At 38.4% G+C, this 13788-nt stretch overlaps 1 protein-coding gene across 4 annotated transcripts in view; it reads left to right on the forward strand.

The window, feature by feature from the left end:
- The window catches only part of KCNQ5 (potassium voltage-gated channel subfamily Q member 5), a 277005-nt gene that overhangs the window by 106282 nt on the left and 156935 nt on the right, over positions 1–13788 (forward strand). The window lies entirely within an intron of this gene.

The raw sequence follows: 13788 nt of genomic DNA on the forward strand, positions 1-13788 counted from the left end.
AGATTAAAAATGTTATATTGTAAAAGTAGTGCCTTAGAGCCATTGTCTTTTAAAAGTAAAGAGCAGTGGTGGCTGTGTTTTCTTCAAACATGGAGAAAAATTACTTTCCTGAGTTAGCTGTCAAAGTAACTTTATGAAGTGTAAGGAGATGCAAAAAATGTCAGTTTATTAGAAATCTACAGGAAAATAAAAGTGCATTCCTAAGTATTTCAATAGGAATAGTGGATTAAAAAATATATAAGAAGATAAAAGTATTTTTTCTATTCAGTGGAAATGCTTGCATATGTTTGCAAAGAAGACTCCAGTACCTTCTATCTGTTTCCTAGTGTGGTTGTATTTTATGTTCTTTCATTAGGAGCTAAAAACTGTTCTCTATCATTAGCAACTTGTAATAAGTAACAGATGCTTTCGCTGTGTGTGGCTGAAAGAGCTTGGGTTGTTCCACTTAGTACCCCTCTAGCCAAAATAGCTGTTTCACCAAGCACTGACTGATCTGGATAAAATCAAGGTAGATTCTATAGTAAAAACATCTGAATGGTGTTTTAAAGAGAGAGAGAAAATGTGCATTTCTTTACAGTCAGTGCAGTCTGAAGAAACTGTTTGGAGAAGTCATGGGATTTGAAATAGCAAATAATGAGGTGAGGTTGGTCATTTGGCAGTGGGGTTTGGAATAATTTTTTTTCTTCTTAAAAAAAACAAGAACATTCAAAGTGAAAATATTAAATCAAATATTCATAATCCATGGATACTGTATAAATAAGTAATTCAATCCAGAAAGCAGGATTTTTAATGCAATAAAGTCTTCCAAAATTTTTCACACAAATTTTCTTTTTGGGATGAAAACCAGTTGGAGAGTTATCTTTTATGTGTTTTAATATAAGCAAACTTTTTTTTATTATAACCCATTGAACTTAAAATACATAATATCTGTGGTAAGAATTATATTTCTGATTTCATTTCATCATTTGGAAACTAAAATTTAGTCAAGTGAAAAATGTCTTACTATTTAAGAGCCAGAATATTCATGGAATATTTATTGCTTTTTTTTCTTTCTTCTTTTTACCCGACAATATTGATTAGTTGGACCACAGCACAGTATTTGCAGTGAATGTAACAAAAAAAAAAAAAAAATTATCCAAAAAGGCAGTGTGAGCAGACTTTTTTCCAGAGCCTTAGCAATATCAATGGATTAATTGTGGCAAGATCCATGCTAAATAAGCATGGTTCCTTTTTTTGGAATTGGTAAATGAATGCAGAAAGGCAAAATGTCCACTCTTTCGAAAGCCGTCACTGATAGCCCCTGCTTGATTTACAGCAGGTTAGACTTGATTCTGAGAAACGAGGGCAGCCACAATTCCCACTGAAGTGCTGCCAAGCTGAGGACTGATTATTACAGCAATAAATCAAGGTAGGCTGTTTGCAACTGATGGAACACATCCCAGTAGGATTGTAGCATCCTGTGTAAGTAATAACAGAAGAGGTACTGACACAACAGAAAAGAGAATTTGAGGTAAGTTACCGAACCCCTGGGTGGTGACCTGCCCTGTTTTATGTTTTGAATTCATGTGCTAAAGTGTTAGTGTTACCTGGGTCACAGGATAAAGTATTCAGAGATACTGTAGTTCTTCTTTTCTTGCATCAGTGTTGTATCATTTTGGCTACTCTGTCACGCTTTGGTTGTGCAGAGCAGATAAGCACTTTTTCTTTAAAGTAAAGAATTATTAATAGGAACACTATCTGCCAGCTTCTTCGGAACCCTCCCGCTTCTGTATGTTGGGCCTGCCTGTCACAAGCATGGCTGTGATCCAAGAGCTGCTCTCATGAGGCTGATACAGCTTAGGAAGTTTATTTGCTGTAAAAAGACAAGACAAGTGTAGTGGTTAGGTGAGCTACCCTTCCCATTGTTTTCTGAGTCCCAGACTGAGCAGTGAGAAGCAATGCCAGTCAGAACAGCTGGAAGACCATTTCCTTCTGCTCCTGATAGTGTGGGATACTTTGGAAGGTGACTCCTGCTGCCCCTGAACAGGCACATCTGGGACAATTTGGCCAGACACCAGAAGGGATAGTCTTTTCCAACAGGCTGATGGAATTGTTTACATTCCATTAAGCCCCAAACTGAAAATTAGGTATTGTTCAGCACTGCAATTAGAGTTAAGATTTAGAAAGAAAGGGTAAAGGCCTACATGTAAACTGCCCAAAACCTTGTATGTTTTTTGTGGATTGGACTTAATGAGGTGAGTAAGTCCAAACCAGGAAAAGAGTTGAAGGGCTAAAGGAAGGACCCAGGAAGAAAAGAGAAACACTTAGAATAAAATAAGGAGTCAGTTTCCTACATGTGACATTTCCTCCCTGCTATTGAAATGCTGTGATACATGTGCACATACTTCAAACCTTCAGGTCCTCTGCAGTCAGTGGCTAAAATCCAGTCCAATTAAACAACTGAAAACTCTCTCAAAGCATATGAGATGGAAGTATATAAGCTTTCAAATCTTGTAAATGGTCTCTGTTTCTTATTAGTCATATTCCTTCTAATGGGAAGCTAACTAAAATAAATGGAGAAGACAGAAAAAAAGTTAAATTTCACCATAATTACAGATTTTATTAGTCAAGTTCCCAGACTATAAAAATATTGCCATCTTTAAAGTAAATATTTTAGTATTAACAGTGCTCAAAATCCAATGGATTGTAAACTGATCGTAAATAATGAGAATTAACCATGCTATATTAAATTATCAGGGCCAGAATTCAAAACAAAACTAATAACCTAAACAAAATATATAGGCTTTTTTTAGCTATTCCTAATGAAATATTAACAAAAGCACATTTCATCTTACGATATAGTTCTTAAAATTGTGTTAATTACATTAGGTATGTCCATGCTAGATTTACTTGGTAGGGCTATAATATTTTATAGCATGTTTATAACCAAAGCATAATGCAAGACATCTTACTTTTAAAAACAAGTAAGCTAGGTCTACATCCTTCATGTTTTTTCAATAAACTAGTAAGAAGTCATTCAAATCAGCAGCAATTCCTGTCTGCTCTGGCCTTTCACATACAGCACTTGTAGCTTCTGTGTCAAAGTCTGAGCCAAAAAAAGAAATTTCCATCTGCAGAACCAGTAGTCTTTCATTAAAATTCTTTTTCTCATTTGCAGGAGTTGAACAAATAAACATTATAATTTGGCTGGTATTTCAGGAATTAATAGCAGCATTATTACATTAGATGTGTAAGATTTTCGGCTTGAGTGAGTCATTAGCTTGTTAGAGAGATTGTAAGTGGTTACATGAATTCTTAAAGAGTCAATAGCCATGCATGGCATGAATTAAAAACTGGTAAATAGTAAGCCTCAAGTTTTAACTAATTTTCACTGGGCAGTGATTATAAAGGTGATGTAGGGTAGTCCATTAGTATTCCCCATTCTTCCCTCTGCACTGTTTAGTAATACAGATACTGCAGGTGGAGATAAAAATAGAAATTAAAAAAAAAAATTTGTATGAAGGTTATATGATTTTATGGCTCTGCAAAATTTATTTTAATATCTCAGAATTGGGTCATTTGGTAAATGTGTGGAATCTGTAATTTGCTAGCTCCTACTGCAGTTGCATAGGTCTCTTTCAGCCAGTGTTATTTCCTATCCTGAAAGGATATCTACTCATCATTGTGCAGCAGCTCCAGTACTCAGAAGACACATCATAAATACTTGTCATAATTTTTGACAACAAGTTAGAATAAGCAGGAGTAAAAATCTCTTCACAGATTCTGCACTGACCACACTGTCCCAAAATTAATCTCTTTTCTACTTCTGAAAGTGGGAGAAAAAAGGATGGGATGCACCCCTTTTCCCTTCAGACTGGGTTTGTACACTTCCTATACTAAAGCCCATTACTTCCTGTTGGTGAATGGATGAGCCATTTTAGCCCAAGGCATGTACCCTTCCAGTGATTAGCTGATTTATGGAATTGTCACTTGGTGGTTGCTTTCAAAGATATAGTGTTTTTTTACTGAATGTTTGTTCAGGGTGCTTTATCGGGTAGTTTGGCACATATGTGTGTGTTATCATGGCCAACAGGAGAGAAGATAAATAATGACAAATCCTGAGGCTCGTGGAAGTGTGGAAAAAGGCTAGGGCATGCATGTGCATGCTCATGTAAGAGATGGAAAGGAGACTCTTGCTGACAATAGCCAAGGGGGCCACAAAGTCTGTGGCTACCTTCATTTCTTCTTCCCCTGACTTTTCTCAATAAATCAACTAACAGATCCTGAATATTTTGAAAAACTCATTTTGCTTTGCTTTTTATCTGGCAAAATAATGTTTTATTGAGAAATCTGCATTCAGTTCCCAGTGTCCACATACTGGGTTCTGGCACAGATGTTCTACTTTTACTACCTTACTTTAATTTTTAGTTATCCCTCTGGGTGCTGATGGTTAATCCATGTTTTTTAAGTTGTCTTCAGAGCTACCTTTCTCTTCCTCTCTTAAAGAAAGGAGACACACATCTGAAATGATCTCTGACCAAGCAATTTTCTGGAAACCCTGTCACAGTGTAATCTTATCTATATTTGATAGTCAGGCAGGAAAATCAAGGGAACTTGTTTTCTGCATTTGCTGCTTACTTTGAAAACTGTAATTAAATATGCTATCATTATCCATATTTTGCATTTCACTGTATTACAATTTACTGTGTGTGCCATGCTAAACATCCTAATATAAGTACTTCATTTAACTTGTCTTATTTCTTCCAGAAATGTTTTACTAACAACTAAACATAATGGTAAGCATTTTCCCTTTGCATCTGTCCTCTGTTTAGGACAGGTCTACTATTTCAAAGGTTTTCAGTGAGTAATGAAATGGGAAACAAGGCTGTTGCTCACACCAATTTTCAAGGAAAAATTATTTTATGATTTCTTCGTAATTCAGTCTTCTTGAAGTTTATGATTCATAGTATTTCTCTGCTTTGGGGATGATTTTGTAATAGAATATCTGCTTTCTGTTCAACAGTTAGTGGCAGACAGCTTCACTTAGGAGACTTTCCTAGACATCAGGGGTGGAGAGAGGGAGAAAATTTTCATATGTAAGAAATCTTAAAGCGCATTATCAAATTATTCTTAGCTTTCAAAACCATTTCTTTTATTTATTTGTCCCCAGCTTTTACAATATTCCTTCAAAGTGGGAAACTCATCTGAATGATTCACACTATGCAACCCTGTGAAGGATCCTGTCTGTCTCCAGTGATGACAGAAACAAAACTAGAGAGGTTAGCACTTCTGGGCTGAAGTTGGTTTTTTGAAATCCCATCCTTTGACTCTCTGGTAACATTTACATATTTAAATCAGATAACTGTGCATTGAAACAGATGCTTTACCATCTGAAGCATCACGCTGCATCTGATTATACATATACCAATGAGAAGAGTTCATATTCTGTCACTTGCCTGATTTGTTGATTAAACATTTTTAGATGTCTTGTTTTAAAATTGAGACTGGACCGCCATTTAGAGAAGGATGAAACTGTCTAGGTAAAGAAGGAAGTGAGTATGTCCTAAGTACAAGAGAAAATTTTGAGCAAAACACATCCAAAGACTTAGAAATGAAATGAAGACAGAAATAGGACAGAAAAAAAAAAAAAGAAATAATTTCTGTTGAAACAGAAACTATGAAAGAAGACATTCAGAAACCACATAAAAAGCTGTTGGTACCTAGTATGAGAAGCCATGTATAAAAAATTAGTTTTGATTTTGCAGGAAATCCACATTAAGCCCTGGGAAAAATATGTGACTTCCATGGCTGGTTACTTTTCCCAGTGTTGTTTCACACTGGAACTTTGTAGCAGAGGCTCCAACATGGAGTGAGTCTTGCAAATGAGGATCTGAAGATTTTCTTGCAGGAAAGCTTTGACTTTGACTGTATTTTTCTCTGATAGTTTGTTTGTTTTTTTTTTTTTTTCATTTGATAAAATAATAGTTCCGTTGCTCTATAGCAGGATGATTGTCTAGACTGTTTTCATGTTCCAGAGAGTAGGAGGATTCTGAATTCTGAATCACAAACTGTGTTCCTGGCCACTTGCTTAAGAAACACTTCAGTACCAGAGGATGGAAAAGGGATTTACTGGACCCTTATTCTTCAAAAGACTTCAGAAAAGATCCTTGATATCACAGCTGAATAAACCTGTTACCTACAGTTAGTACAAAATAATTAAAAGAAATTGCAATAAAAAGTAAAATTCATGCATACCTGTATTATGTGATGCTGGGCAAAGTCACGGTGACTTTGCAAAGGAGAATTAAGCTCCCACTGGCACACTCTGAGGGTTTCCTTGATCACTTGAAGGGGAAATATTTTATGTGATCTCCTAGGATTATACCAAAGGCTTTTGACGGGATCCTTTAACAGAGGCTCCTAAACAAAGTTACCCTGGAATTAAAGGGGGATTCCCCACAGAAGAAAACTGACTAAAGGATAGTAAACAAATTTTGGGAACATATTTTCAGTTTTTACAGAGTATGTGTATTACCAGTGTAATCCTATATAAAGTATGTGATCAGAACCCTTACAAGTGGTTTGTAAAGGGATGTAAAGAAATGTTAAATGTCGTGTTATTTAGGAGAACTGTTGTCAAGAACTGCAGAGAGATCATATGATCTGTGTGACCTCATAAAGAAATGAAATTCAGATGTGGAGTGATGCACAGGGCAAAAAGAAGCAATCCCCCCTTTGAACACTGAGCAATGGGCTATTAACTAAAAAATTCCACAAGGAATGAGATACAGGAATTACAACAGACTGTTCTTTGATAAGGTGAGCCAAAAGTTCAGCATCAGTCAAAACAAGAAAATGCAATGCTTGGAATTTTTAGAAAGAAGAAGAAGAGAACAAAGCATAGAACTTTATGCAAATTGAATGTGTGCTAATTTTGTGAATGCTGTGTACAATTCTGGTTTCTTGTGTCTCCAAAAGGGTGTTCTGAAACTGGAGAGGAATCAGATGGTCAGGAAGAGTGATAAAAGCTTTGTGGACAGCTTTTATGCTAAGAATTGTTAACATGTACTAGATAAAACTCTTTAAACTGAACAAGGCATGAGCTTGGGGTGTGGCATAGCAAGGATGGGTAAGACACTCAGGACCTTCCACTAAAAGTAGTAGGGGACATGAAATAAAACCAGAGACTACCTGGCCAACCAGAGCAGAGGTGGTGGTTCTTCACTCAGAGTGGAGTTGAGCCAGGGTACTTTGTTGTGTTTACACAGTTAAGATGGATTAGAAAAGTAACTGGACCAATTCACAGAATTAAAAACATTGTCTGTCAACTGCAAAGATGCTGTGTCTGGCTAAGCCCAGGACAGCAGTCTCAGGAAATAACATTATGCATTTTGTTATTATACAATTGCCTAGGCTTCTTCCTCTGAGCACAGAAAACACATGCTGTGCTTGAACCTTTGGTATTATCATCATCTTGTTCTTTCATTTCTTTGGTACTATTTGATGTCCGCTATACATCTGTATTTAACCTTTGAACTCAGAAAGCTTAATGAATGAGGCTGCTGTGCATCAACGGGAAGAACAAATATGGTCCTTTTTCAGAGTCTACAAAAAAATGTATAGCACACAAAATACTATAAAGTGAGTTAGAAACCCAAATAAGGTACAGACCTTTTCTTCTTTTGATATCCAAGACACCTTGATCTATTATGCAGATTTTATTGGCAATGATTGTTCATATATGGCATTCGATTAAAAAATTGGTAGACCTTTTATCCCATTACATCACCACATATTAAAATTTAAATTTTATAACATTCACATGCAGGAACAAGACTTTTGATTCACCAGCATGAACATATAAAGAGGGTGCTGACATAGTATGTGGAAATATGTGTACATTAAATACATGTAGATAATTTAACTACAAAAACTAAATTATTCTGTAGTTTTATGTAGTATAGAATTGTAAGCAGTACTGTTAAGAGAATTAAGTAAATTTGATATGTTCATTTTAGAAAATCAATATATAAATATGAAAGGTTATCATGATGACATTGAATCTGTTGCTTACAGATTACAATTGAATGTCAAGGGAAGAATTTATTAACCTACTGATATTTTCATCTTCTGAAATTATAAGAAAGTAAAAATAAAATTATGTAATTAAACTGTTGATAGACATAATAAGGCCCTAGGACATTATATAAATATAACTCACTTTTTCCTCCAGACTGGATCTCCTGATATGATTAGCCTTTTCAGTGTCACAGAGAGCAGATTATCATATGCCAAATTTAGGCAATGGTCATTGTTAATGGATTAGAACTAGTGAAAATGAATGCATCAGTCTGAGTTTTTAAAAGGTTACTAGCTTTTAATAAGTCACGAGAAACCCCATGTAGAAAACATCTAAAAACATGAATCCTACAAAATTAAGATCCTATTAAAAATCTATGCATGGAAGGAGTGACTAAATTCACCTTGAAGTAGGATGGACAAGCTTAATCCATACATACTGCATTGCTGTCAGCAGCATTGGCCATAGGATGATCTGAGATTTGTGTACAAGGGTGTGTGTGATATTTTCATCCAGCTGAGACTTTGAAAAGACCAGATGAGTGCTGTGTTAACACAATCCTGACATCCTTGCTGTAAAGAGGATAGAAGTAAACTGCAGGAACACTGTACTTTGAAAATTTGCACGTCTCTGTTATGTTAAACAGCAGACTCATCCAGAAGATGCGTGGTCTCTACAGCTCTCTCTGTGCTGTCTAGGCAAAGCTTTAACTCCTCATGCACCCGTGGTGAGCACCCACAGGCATCCAGCCTGGGAGATTGCTTCTCAGGCATACAATAAAATAATACAAGATGAATATGAATTTTGGAGGTATTAGATTTGGGGTTGTGAGTTTTTTTGGTCCTACTAATCCAGAACATTCTATATATCTAGTCATTCTGACACAAAGTATTTCTCAACTTTTGTTTTAAATTATTCCTTAATAGAGGGCCTTTGAACATTGCTGTATTAAGACCATAAGGTAGCCTGAATTAAGTGTTACTTCTGTCTTCAGAGCTACAAAAGATACTTGCTTTCATAAGGTATATATATGCTTTTAGTTACTTGGAGATTACCAAAGGGCTTCATCTAAGTGAAAGACAAATTGAAACTTTATATATAAATTAAAAAGTGAAAAATAATGGAGAACACATATGTGTACATATATTACATATATAACATACTTTGTACCACTACCAGCTGGGCAAAAGCAAAGGTTTTGCTGCAGTAGCTTTTAACATTTGGGAACAGCTGTGCCTCCCCTGTGCTGTTTAAGTCTGATCCTTTGCCAATCAACAGCTGTGCCAAGATAAGAGAAAATTTGCACATAGTCATAGCTGGCAATTCAAATCTCCTTGCCAGAGAGGCTCACAGCAACCCCTGTTCATTTTCTTGTGGTTTAAATAAAATGTCACTCTCAGGCTGGCACAATCTATTATTCTCAACTGCTGCCTGTCTGTAGCCCTGCCAGTGCAAATGAAACGTGAGTGCCGTTCCCAGCGCTGCTGGATGGCAGCAGTGGCGGAGCGTGCAGGACAGACAGTGGCCATCCAGACAGACTGTGCATGGCTGTCCATATGCTGGGGGCTGCTGTGACACAGTGATGACAACACACAGCAGAGGGGTGGTGGGAGCACAGTGATGGCACTGAGCAGGTGGGCAGCGTGATGGGAATCAGGGCACTCTCCCAGCACTGCGGCTCCTGTCTCCCTTTGCACTGTGAAACCAGGTGGCTACAGTGCAGCAATCTACTTCTAACAAGTGCAGAGCCCAGTACAAGCCAAGGTACAATTCTCTCTGCCTGTTTTTAGGTTTTTTGCTGTTTTCCTTTTAGCTCATATCCATGGTGTAAGTCATCCCAGACCCCTTCAACAGCATTTTCTGCAACACATACTCTTTGTCCTGCTGTGCTTTACATGACTTCTGTGCTTCCCTTCGTGTATAACATCTGTTGAAGATGATAAAAATTGTCACAGATTGTCTTACAGGAAACCCAATTCTCTAGTTACATATGTACACACATTTTCACTACCATTTTTGACTCACATGTTTTTCCTCTTTTAGATGAGATTCATTCTTAAAGTTATCATTCTTCTTGTAGGCAATGAAGGCAGGTCACTGAGTTACTGCAAAACTGTCCTATGTCCATGACTACACCTTTATGTTAGTATAGATTATCCACCACATATGAGAACATTTTAGCATTAAAAATGAAAAGGATTAAACTCTGGAGAGTTCTGCTTTAGCATGCAGAAATCACAGAGGATTATGTGCTAACTATCGGTAAAATTTAATGATGAAGAAATGTTTTGTTTTGTTGCAATTACTGTGAATAGACGCTGATATCTTTTCTGTAGAGATGTTTTCAGCACATCTTCTATAAATCCACACAACCCAGTTATGTTCCGTGGGCTTTGTCTTGTGTTGATTTCAAAGTAGATAGTTCACAGGTTTCAGGAGAAATTTTGCTTTTAAACCCAAGGGAAAAAACAACAGTATAGAGATCTGAAATGAAAAGCATTTCTTTTTCTTTTACTACTAATCTCTCTTAGAGAAAATAACAGTGTGTGAGAGAATAAAGGGCAGCATTTCCAAAATTATCTAAGCATCACTGCAGCCTTAGTTCCATTTTCAAAGTGATGTAAGCACTTTGGAGCCTAAGGGCTCCAACAGGTTCAGATAATATCCTTATTGTCGTCAAAATTTGATAAAGTACTCTGGGTGCCTAATTCACACTGAAGTCTAAGTTCTTTGATGCTCTCACAAGCCCTGCTAGCTACCTCTCTGAATCAATAGGAAGTCTCCTGAAAATTGGACACTCAATTTCACAAAAATGCAGTGGGATTCAAGTGCTAATGTCACTTCTTAAAATAGGCTTTAAAATCCTAAGCTGCATAAAACCTGACTTTTAAAAGCATGAAGACACTGACAAATGCAAAAATGTGTCAAAAGGAATTTTCCTAAATCCCTGAGGATGTCAAGAGAGGACACAAAAAAGGGAAAACAGTCAATTTACCTATCAAATATCTCTCAACTAATAGAAAAAGCAGATAACATGCGTTCAGGCAAACACCACTCTATCAAAGCACTAATATTTTTATTTGCTATGGAGCTTTGAATCCTAAAGCTGCATAAATAGCTGGACAGCAGATATTAGTTGTAGAAGTGTGTATGTAGTAATCAGTTCCATTCAAGTCTCACAACAAACAGACCTCCTAATCTCACACCAAAAGTCCTCTATCATGGTCTCCATAAGAGAGACACAGGATCTAAACTTAGGCTCGCCCAGTGGTAGTGAGTAGGTCCTCATCAGCACATCCCATTAGCAGCCTAGAACATACAGCAAACTTGTGGGAGAGCAGGAGAACTGGGGTTATTGTACTTGGGAAGTACAGAGGCTACATCTATCCTAAAAAATTGTCAGGCTGTGATTCTGGTTGCTGGTACTAGATTGTCTTTGCCCTGTGACTGCAGGAATGACCCCTGAAATAGCTGAGGGCCGTAGTACGGAACCATCTTCCAGACAATCCCAGTGCTCCACTGGGGCAGGGAGGTGCAAGCCAGAGACCACTGCCAGTGGCATCTTGGATCTTGCCGCCTTGCTTGGTTGGGCTTGTGCTACTGTGTCGTGGTTTGACATGGAAGTGATTTTTTTTAGGAAGCTGGGTCAAACCAATCAGTGGTCAAGTTTAGATATTGGCACCTGAAGTGACCACTGAAGATAGGGATACGCCTCTGAGAACACAGCGGGTTAAAAGCAGGGACTCCCAAGAGCTCGCTCTCTTTGGTTCCGGTCAGGGTGCTGTGCAGACCTCCCCTGCCCAGCCATGGGGCTGGGTGGGGGAGGGGAAGCCATGAGGCCTGGTCGAGGTGAGCTGAGGGGTAGAAGGACTGGAACCGAGCCAGCTCCTGTGGACGGAAGGGTGGAGAGAAGCGGAGATGTCTTTGTCATTCCCCCCCAGAGGGAAGAGATAGAGAGTCCGGACGGCACCTGTAACTTTGCCGTCGTGGAGGAGAAAGAGGTGGGGGGGAAGGCGCCCAGCCTTGGCCTTGGGAATCAGCTGCTGGGCAGAGATATCAGCCGTCCAGGGAGTCTGAACTTTTAACCCTTTCCTGAGAAATGAAGGCTTTGTAAAATATTACTCTTCCTTGATTTGAAGTAGAAGAGAGACAGTCTGGGATCCGAGATGATGGAAGAAGAAATTCTCGAGTTGGAAGGAGATGATGGAGTGGCTTGTGGCTGGACTTCTCTTGTTAGCCATAGACTGAACCAAATTCTCCTAACAGAAGCTGCACTTAGGGTGGTGCGTTGGTGTGCCAGGAGACCTGTTTCAGTGATTACCAGCAGAAGAGTAGAGAGAACAGAGGAGAGTTGGAGAAGGTGTGGAGAAGCCCTCTATCTTCAAGGAAGAAGAAGAGGAGAAGAAGACCTCTGTTCTTGGACCCTCAGCCCCAGGGGAAAATGGGAGGGACTGTAGTCCCAAAATGAGAAACTGAACTGTTGTCTCTTTTGGTCCATGGCAAAGCATCCTTAAAGGAGCCCTATGAGCAGTCTGTCCATGCACGGTGGTGAGAGCACTGTGACATGGAAAGGAGAGTGTCACCATGGCAGATTTTCTCCGGGCGGTTGCCATGTGTGGCATGGAAACACAAGGGTGGCAATTGTGTTTCCTGGGGAGTCTGTGGCACGGGAGAGACTCCTGTCTCCCTTGAAAGATTGAGTATTTGAATATCTGAAGGGTAGCAACTTGATCAGGATCCTGGGTGTTGTCTCACTGTTGAGTTTGTTTGGAAATTAGGTGGGAGGAGGAGGGGTGTTTTGGAAAGTCTTCATCCAGGATTTAGTGTTTGTAGTTTTTATAGTAGTAGTAGTTTAATAAAGTTCTTTTCTTTGTTACTAAGTTTGGGCCTGCTCTGCTCTGTTCCTGATCACATCTCACAGCAATTATTTAGAAAAGTATACTTTCATGGGGGCGCTGGCATCGCACCAGTGTCAAACCATGACATACTGCCATCATCCAAGCCACGCCACCTGGTTTGAAAGCTGGAGAATTTCTTCTTGCCAGGTATGGCAAGGGTACAGCAAAGGGTATTGTGTTGGTAGAAGATGTGAGAGGGAGCTTCAGCTATGGGGTGCAGCTGTGAGGAAATAATTAGTTTTGCTGCTTAGTTCTTCTGTTAAGATTTAACCTTTAAACATTTTGACAGGCTATTTTTTTCCAGAATCAAGAAGGTGACAGTCCACGACAATATGAAGTCAACAAATACTGTCAGAAGTGTTTCTGCTTTGCTTGTCCCTATTTTTAGTCCATTCTTCTTGCTAGCCATGTGATGCTTTACTACTGCATTACTCTGAGTGCTCTTAGAGGTATAAACAAGCAATATTACCAAGCCTGCTTTCATAGCCAAAGATTTAGCACCCAGCATGTATTGAAGAATTGCCCTAGAAGAAAGGTGAAGTAGTGAGTATGGAGAAACATGGATTCAGAATAACTCATGCTACTGTGATAATGTTAGAAAATTCTCAGTTTTAGTAAGGTAAGATCAGAAAGGCACCAGGTCTGGCAATGTTTGTTTTGCCTTCTCTTTGAAAATTCAGTAAAAAACCTGTAAAAATTGTTAACATATATAGATCTCTTCTAATAGTTTTTGCATTTGATGTCTTTCTCCTCCTCACAAGCAAACTGATTTGCTACTTAGATGTAGCAATAGTCAGTATCATCTATGTGGAAAACAGGGAGTGCAAGAAG

The sequence above is a fragment of the Anomalospiza imberbis genome, chromosome 3, assembly GCF_031753505.1.
Source record: "Anomalospiza imberbis isolate Cuckoo-Finch-1a 21T00152 chromosome 3, ASM3175350v1, whole genome shotgun sequence".
NCBI lineage: Eukaryota > Metazoa > Chordata > Aves > Passeriformes > Viduidae > Anomalospiza > Anomalospiza imberbis.